We start from the raw sequence: 9,230 nt of genomic DNA on the forward strand, positions 1-9,230 counted from the left end.
TATATAGATAGTGGTATGTGTTTGCTGACACTAAATAGACTTGGCTCGGGGCAGAACTGAGTGGCTAGGCTAAGTTCCCTAGTCTTCTATTGGCCTACCCACCCCTACGACATGGAGGCGCTTACCCTTCTCCAACAAGCGTTCCACCACGCGAAGATTGATTACCGCTTTCCGTCTCAATCCGTTCCAGACCAAGCCCCTTCTCTGATCGGGGGAAGGTCATTCTAAAACATCAGATCTCCCATTGATGCTGATCAAAAATAAGTTTATCCACCTAGAATATATGATAGGTACCGAAAGATTGGATGTCATTTCTCAACACCAGGCGGGACGAGCAGCCCTATACCATGTGTAGCCACACTCTAGTGTCCTTTTCTACTTAGTTGGACAGATCACTTTAGAAAATCATATAAAAATCAAGCAAGAAAACGGATGCGCTACGCGCAACGGCTTTCGCGCTAGTTGCTCAAAAAATCGTATAAAAATCAAGCAAGAAAAAGGTTCTGGCAGGCTGCGTGGGACTGTAAATCCTCTTTCGCTGGCTGGGCCCTTTGGACTCGAAATCCAAACGGAGTGAGTGGTTCGATTCCACTCTCAGAACGAGACTGAACGAAATAAAATGCAAGTGAAACGAGACGAGAATCAAATTGTAGGCTTCTTTCCTAAAAGCGGTGGTTCTCACCTCCCCGTGCCCAAAGCGGGGTGGGCGACAGCGCTGCGGTTCTTTTCTTTATTGATCGGGTAGATCCATATGTTCTGAGGGGGGGACGAGGTGTAGCGCAGTCTGGTCAGCGCATCTGTTTTGGGTACAGAGGGCCATAGGTTCGAATCCTGTCACCTTGATGTGGTATTCACACAATGGGGCCGAAGTGCAAAGCCCCGCAGCCTATCCGTGGTCGGGAAGGCAGGGGTATTAAAAGTGAAACTTGGCTTGCGTGTGCGCGCACACAAAGGAGACTGAGTTGGATTGCAAAGCCTCTCAGACGGAAGGAACCTGTTTTAAAAACCCCTTTCTACAATCTTGAGAAATCTCACGCAAGCAACTACACGCCGCAAGTCTTCGGTATTGTTCGCAAGGAATTTGAAAAGATTGACTCCGCTTTTTTTCTTTTCGAGCATGCCAAGCCTCCAGTAGAGCGGAGTTCTGTGCATGAAGTAGGCGCAGTTTACAAACTAGTGAATGGTCAAATGAATAGGCTCGTTTCATCAGGGGTAACCAAGGAGTAAGAATGATTTGATAAAGTAAACATTCCCTTTGAGTGCGGTTCCTTCAGAACAAGCTCTTCCCTTTTCAGATTGCTTCTTTGGGCCACTTGAGCATCGACTGGGCAAGGTTGGATTCCCTCTACTTCGGGTGGCTACTATTTCTCAACAATGTTTTTTCATTTGATCCAATAGCCCTCCGTTAGATAGAACAGCTTTGCTAAATACTGAGAACTCTCGAATAGAATATGAGAAGGGAAACATACTTTACATAAGGAACTACTGATCATAGGCATACACTCTGAAAAGAATTGAATGAAACTCTCTTGTTTCGTCAACTTTGATATCATTAGATGTCTCTGTAGCTGGCTCTCATGTCTGGTGTTCCAAGTAAAAACTTTTCAACTAGCTGGGTCACCGCTGTTTTAAACCCTGACTTGGAATCAGAGCCATAAACGAGTGATTCGGTCGGATGGACGATTGAGTTCTTAAAGCTTGGATCGGCACTTCTTGTGTTGAAACAAACACGCTGTTGCTAGCGCCCTCAACGCTCTCTTCGATCCTTCGCAAACATAGCTCCTTCCACGGGAGATAACTTTTGATCACTTTCATCTCAATTCTTTTCATTGGCTGGTCGAGTGGATGATTAGACATAGGCTGAGTATTCAAGTTGTCCCTACTTCAAGTTGTCCCTACTAACTAACGGGTCTAATTATCGCTGGCTCACAGGCTCCTTCGAAGCAAACATTCGCAGCGCCCCTCGCATTCAAGCTCTTGCTTTGTCCTGCGGCCTGCCCTCTAAGCAAAAGCAAGATCTAGACAAGAGTGAAAAGCAGTCAGAATATTAATAATCTAAAAAGGCCTTCCTTGGTTGTGTAGCTAATCCCCCTCCTTGACAAGAACAGAATTTTTGCATCTTCAAACTGGTTATGGGTGATACCCTCATTCCCCATTAACTCACTAGAAAGCCCTTTGAATAAGCCTCAGGAACACCCATTCCTTTCGGATCAGGGGGTGGTTGTTTTAACTACTCGTTCGGGGAACATTAGACAAAGTTACTTATTTGAGAAAGTAAATGAACCTGAAATAGGACCTATGTGATAGTTTGCAGCATGAGCATGTAGATGCTGGTTATGGTATCAGATCTGAGGACCAAGAATTTCAAAAGGATAGTATTAGACTCAATAATAAGCTTTCAAAACATAACTTCTCATATTTGGTTTGTGGGCTACCACGCTTAAGCTTTCTTATCTTACTCTTTCCACTAACGTTAGGACTTAGGCGAGCTGCTGAATACGAGACACTTCTTTCTTGGCCGTGCGTGGTCTTCCCTCGGAGATGGGAGAATATAGAAGGTGGGTGGGTGGATCTCTATTCTCCATAAGGATAGGGTTGATTTGATTGGCATTCATGCCTTTTAGAAAGAGCCACTCAATGCAATTCTCTTTTAGGTGAAGAGAGTATGCCCAACTAGAGTGGTTTCCGCCTATATTCCTACTAATGTAATCTCCATTACAGATGGACAAATCTTCTTATCTGCGGATCTATTCCATGCCGAAATTCGACCTGCTATTCATGTGGGTATTTCACTTTCCAGAGTAGGATCAGCGGCTCAAATGTGCCGCAATGAAACAAGTAGCTGGCAAATCCAAATAGGAACTAGCTCAATTCGTAGAGTGACAAGCCTATTATTCGCCTCTGCCCTCGATAAAACTAGCCAGAATCCATTGTTTTTATGACGGGAATTGCTTAAACAATCCCAATCAAACCTTCTCCCAGTGGAAGAACAGATAGCTACTATAGCTACCGGAACGATAGGATATCTTGATTCGTTCGAAATTGGACAGGTCAAGCTATTTCTGGACTGGATGAGTTACGTAAACACCTCAAAGATACTCATTCCAAGAAATTTGATCTTCTAGCCAGCTTCTAGCCAGGTGGATAAGGATGGAATCTGGTATCCAAGAAGAGGATGTTGGACATTCTTCATCCCGGAGGGCCGGGGAGAGGAGAGATAGCATCACTCTGACTTTGCCGGAAGGAGGAAAATCCAGAGTTGGCTTTGGGAGAAGAGAAGGAAGCTCTCAGGTTTAGTGATTCATACCTGTCCCGTCTTTTGTTTCCAGGGTTTCGATTTCTGGTCCAGAGCTAGTCTACTTATTTATTTTATACGGAAACGGAATTTTGCATATTATACGGAATTTGTCATACCAGGTTTTCCTAGAGTTGAGGAATTCTATCCATTCTAGGAAAAGCACTAGTTTGAGAAACTACACTACAGGAAAGTACTAAGGAATAGGAAGCTGCTACTTATACTTCTTATTCTTGTCCAAAGATGCCAGGCCGAGACAGAAACCCAACTAGTGAAATAGAACGGATCTCTCTAATAAACTGGGGTTCTTCTCTTCGGGTTGCTGGTATCCTTATATGGATCCGTGTTGTCTCCTCGGCTCGATAGGCTAGCAAAGTCAGTTCGTTGGATTGGTCTGTCCGGTCTGTCAGTCAGGAAAGCAAGTCAAGTCGTTTAATAGCTCTGGTCCGGTTTCTAACTTGGTGAATTGGTATGGTCTGGAGGCCCGGCAATGACAATAGCAGACAGGTCAGTTGTTCAAGTCCGTCTGGTTGATAGGTCAGCTCGGTATAGAATCTTGTCTGGTTTCTGAAGTCGGTAAAGTACAATCAGTAGAGTGCTAGTTAAGTTCCTCAAGTAAGGATCTTTGATTCCTCCAATTCGGTAGGTAATCATAATAGTCTCGGCTCGGAATGCGAAGATGCTGCTAATCTGTTAAAGGGATCTAGATCGCATTTATTTGATATGCGTCCCTTCTTCAATCCCGGATGTGTACCTGACGCCAGGGAATAACGTAGTTCTAAAGTAGTGACTCGTGTCTTGGAGGTCGTCCATCCAAATGTTCCTCTTTGCCATTGCCCGCGTCTACTCCTATAACCGAATCGATGGCCTATAGCGCCATGCCATAATGAAATTCTTGATCATTTCTTTGTTCGTAACATGGCGTAGTGTATCACTGGGTGCCACAATCCCATTCAATTCTTGTCCATTCAATACCATGGATATATCGATTTCTATTTTCAGAAAGCTCCTATTTTGATTGATATCTCTAGCAAATATATGCGTAGCGTATGTCAAGATAAAGTAAATCAATCCGTATGACGGCAGGGAGCGGAGGCAGCTTCAACTCAAGTGAGGAGCAAGCTTACCTCGGGCGGGTAGATTGATCGGCTCCTTCATATCTCGGGATTTTGCTTAGGCCACCCAGGCCATACCATAGAAAAAAGATATGGTTTCCTTTCCCTCGTCAACCTGCCATTCTTTTATTTCACGAAAGAATCTTTCCGTCCGTATTGAGCAACTCAAATTCCTAGAAAGCCGTTGGTGCACCCACCCAGTGAGTAACTACTAATGTTACGAACAAAGAAACTTTCAAAAAGTGGACCCAACAAGCAAAGCAACGGATTGGGCTGCACTGCCTTTCGGCGTTTTAGTTAGGCGCATCCTCTTGCGGGATGAAAATCTGCGATAGCACGCTCCGCGCCTTTGAAGGAACATTTGCTCGATGATGGTCCTACCCTACGCGGGCTTACTAACGATGGCCAAGCACGCAGTCATTCCCGTTCTATTTGATAGGGGAAGCAAGCTAGTCAAAGAAGAAGGAAGCATGGGTATAGGTAAGTCTAGACATATTGACACGGGCGTATACTGAAATAGGCATAAGGCCGCTAACCCTAAGGAGACATCACCGCTTCTTTGTTCGTAACTAGGACATGTATTGATGCTAGAGGCAGACTCCTGGCACTTATCACTCCTTAGATGAAGCAAGACAAGAGTGAGTTCGCTAAGGGACAAGTATGACTAAAAAAATGATGGCAGATTTTTATGGAAACGATTCTATTTGAGTATATTGTCTCATTGGGTTTGTCATTGTCGATAGCTATTCTTGTCGCCGTTAGGGCTGGCCGGATGATCCATCACATAAATGCTATTAATGTTGAAACACAAGTAACTGATATATCCAAAGATGTTCTTAAAGAACAAATCATTTATCAATTGGAAATACTCTATAAAGTCTATAGAGATACTATTGAGGGTGTGCACTTACCGGCAGGAGTCAATCTCCAAGAAGTAAGCACACATCTCTTTTTTGTAGACGAGAGAGTGAGCCTTCTAAACAGTATCTACTGTGATCTTATTGCAAAGGGAACTGGAAGTGAATACTTTGGCCAAGTTATACAATTTCTTCTGGGATAGCTTGTTGTGGGGCTTTCCGAAGGGTCGTTCTGAGAGTGGTCTCTTTTCTTTAAGGTTGCATATATTGTCGGAGAATGGAGGGATCCAGGCCAGGTCTAAAAGTGCCGAGTTGGGTTTGGGACAAGATCAGGAAATAGTGCATCTTATATAGTGGGTGCCAACTTGATTGCTGCCGGGATTGCTTGATAGGAAACTTTGATTGATACGAGCAGATGTGAATGAATTGAAATAGTCAATAGTGGTGATATGATCCCGGTATCTACACTCGGATCTACTTCTGCTACCGAGACTGTTGCTACTGTAAAAGCATCAGGAACGTGTCAATTCACTAAATAAAGTGCTCTTTCCATTGATTTATGGATGAAATCACGAAAAAGAGAAGGAACCACCGATTCTGCATCAAAAATAGGGGTTCTGGAGCCAGTTTCTCAAATCGTAAGTAGATCCAATCCAGGGCGGTTGATAAGTGAGGTTCTCCGGTCGAATGCAAATAAGCCAGAGCGTATCTCTTGTTTCGAGGAAGAAACAAACATCCTGGTCTCAATAGATCTTGATTCTATGCATGCGTCAGACACATCACGGGCCAGAACAAATGAGTGCTTTCAACTCACGAGCCGGAACAAACGAAGCTTTCAACAATAAGCAATACCCGAGCTTCCTTCTACCAACCAGGATTCCGATACCAATTCCAATCTGGCACAGCACAAGGAAGTAGCGCACCAGAAGAACCAATACGAGAACCCTTCCTTCCAGCCAGAATCCGTCTTTCTTGTCCTTTGCATTCGAGGAATGGGATCTGCCTTGTGGAAACAAAAGCTATTTGTTCGAGTCAAGCAAGCGGATAGTCAGCTAAGAATACTGGAAGAGAATTCTCTAGCCCTGCACTTAAACTAGACTAGAAATCCGAAAAAACACTAGTTTTGGCCCATAGCGAAATAGAGTTTTTCTTCTCCGCGGACTCCCCATGCTTGGCGCCATAGGCTTTAGGACTTTTGGCACTAGGGAATCATACTTTGATCAGATCCGTGGATAGGCTCCCGAGGTCAAATCGGATTATGGACTTTTCCAGCTAAGTGAAAACGCACTTCACTACTAGCAAAGAAGTCAGCTAAGGGCAAGGCCAGTGGTAATCTCAGATAGGAACTTGCCGGGATCCTTCCATACCTGCCATCCACCACTACTACTGATCGTTTCCCAGAACGAGCCATACCTTTTCCCAGAATGAGAATACGGCTGAGGACGAATAGCAGCGCCTAGCTTTAGTTTCCACACGACACGATGGATCTATCACTCTCTTTAGCCAGGCCATTCTCTAGAGGAGAGTTCCGAGAATGAATTCCAATCTGGTACCAATCGTAGAAATCGTATTGTAGAGTTCTTCTCATGCCTAGCACAGCTACAAGCATTCCTCGAATGCAGAGACAAGACGGAGGATATCTGATCCCGCGGAACATCTGCTACCAACTACGGATTACCTTGTTTCCATGAAATCCATGTTTCTGGCACCTTGGCCCCCTCTACCTATGAAATTCTGATTCCTATGGTTGAAGAAAGTACAGCATTGTCAATTCAACCTGAAAAAAGGGGAATAAGTTGACAAAGTCAGCTTGAATATTACAGTATGGATCAAAGGAAGCTATACCCGCCTTGATTTCTATCAAACTTATTAGATAGTAAAGCAGACAAGTCTGAAATGGAATGTTTGATCGGTATATGTAGGGCTCTCAAAAGAGAATCTATTTCAGCATAGTTGATTTTCAGAAGCCAACTAGAACTTCACAGCTGCCGTATAGTTGATTGTTCCCACCAGTTTCGTTCTCATCTGGTCAGTTTCACGAATGCAAGGATTTACTACGACTCTTAGGTGTAAACCTTGGTCGTATACAGTGGTGAACTAGCTAAATATAGCTAGAGGAGTAATATAGCTAAATATAGCTATAGGGCATTCCACAGAGGTGAAATTCTCTCGGCAAAGCAGAACAAGAAGCAGCAGAAAGCAAAACAGTATAAGGGTCGTTCGGAGTTCCAGGCACAAAACAATTCTACAGAACTGGGTATACCAAACAGTTGATCAACAAGGCAAATGTCCACTAAACCAGCTAAACGGCTCACGAATTGTTTGGAATGCGACGGCAAATGTGATCTCCCAGCAATATCTCGAGTCCAAAACCTCACCCATCTACATATATCATCATCTGCGGCAAGAACATAGCAACACCAAAATCCTACCAGCAACTGCTGCAATGCACCCTCCTCACGACAGCCAACCATCGACGGTGTCAGACTATGATTCAGTTGCTGTACTACTCCTCTTTGTTCTGTTTCATGATTTTGGCGGTTTCGTTCTTGTGTATGAGTCCGAAGAAGACGGTGGATGTTGATCCAGTAGCAAAATTGTGCTTCCTGTTGCAGGATTTATGTATCGTGCCGTGCGTAGATACGGACGACATGGAAAAAATCCAGGTTTATGTACGACATGCTCTTTCCTTCCGTCATTCGGTGACGCACAGAGGTGGCAGAGTCTTGTTCCTGGAGTCGCTCACAACTTTTGGGAGCACCGAGATCCTGAATAAGATGTTGCACGAATTGGCTGAGGTGTTGGGAGCCCCCAATAGAGAAGGACGATGCGGAAAGGGATGATGGGAAAGTGACAAGACTGGACTTCGACTCGTTTAAAAAGAGTTGTAGCCATACGGAATTCCAATTGGAATGGACCCATCTGATGATACAAGTTACCCTAGATTTCTTTCTATTCCTATTTCGCTGGGCAATTCTAGTTTTTGTTATGATGATCTCATGGATAGTAGTATTGAGTTCTATAAACAGATTGATAGTAGGTTTTAAGATAGCTTAGCCCTTGCTATGATTCAATTTGTATTGGAGAAGAGGGGCGCCAACCCTATGGGGAATGTAGCTATGCTGTACTTCTTCCTACTAGCTACGGTGCAGCACGTGTTCCTAGCTACGATGCTGCTCCTGTCCGCCCCTTGATTTATCACCGCTTTGGTCTTTTATTGGTCATTGATTTATAGACGGGAGGATAAGTACCCTGGCTCGACCCCAAGATATCGATTTAGCATTCCATTATCGGATCTCCAAAACGGGAAACAAGAAAAGTAATCGAAATTGTGTGCCAGCGGGACATACGAAATTCACACTTTTTGACTCTCAATCCACAGGTGGAGATACCAGGGGTGGGTTTTCATGGCCTATAGTCTCCCCTGCCGACGAAGCACGAACTACTTGTTGAAATCGCGGATCCAAATCTTGCATTTCTCCTTTACTCATCAAAGGCCTCGTATTGTTATTCCCATGATTCATGTGGGCTATCTGCTCTTTATTGTAGGGTCCTACTCCCACCTATCCTTAAAAAACAATGTGAGTGGCTCATACTAATCAAATGTACAAGTAACTGACCCTTATCAAGCTTTCCACACATAGTGTTTTGATCTAAGATTGCAATTCTTCCATGTTTCCGCAGTAGCATATTGTTCCATGGAGCTAGGGTCCAAAATAGGAATCAACAAGTGTTTCCACGACTCTACCGCCCGGCCAATCCTGTTCCACTGAATCCCCTCCCTTTTTCATGGCCACATATCTTTATGGCTAAGGAGTGGGAAATCTTTCTCCTGTTACACAAATCAAATGTTTCATTTCATCCGGGAAAAGCCACCTCTTTCTCCACAAACAATGTCTTTGTCATTTGATCCTGTTTTTATCCGTTAGATAGGAACAGCTTTGCTAAATACTGAGAACTCTC

The 9,230-nt window shown here is 44.0% G+C and overlaps 1 non-coding gene across 1 annotated transcript; it reads left to right on the forward strand.

Annotated features, from left to right (window-relative positions):
• Positions 1–768: 768 nt before the first annotated feature.
• TRNAP-UGG lies at positions 769–843 on the forward strand. Its single transcript has one exon. It is a non-coding gene; the product is annotated as a tRNA-Pro (tRNA).
• Positions 844–9,230: the final 8,387 nt, after the last annotated feature.

Source organism: Triticum dicoccoides, chromosome 1B (assembly GCF_002162155.2).
Source record: "Triticum dicoccoides isolate Atlit2015 ecotype Zavitan chromosome 1B, WEW_v2.0, whole genome shotgun sequence".
Classification (NCBI taxonomy): Eukaryota; Viridiplantae; Streptophyta; class Magnoliopsida; order Poales; family Poaceae; genus Triticum; species Triticum dicoccoides.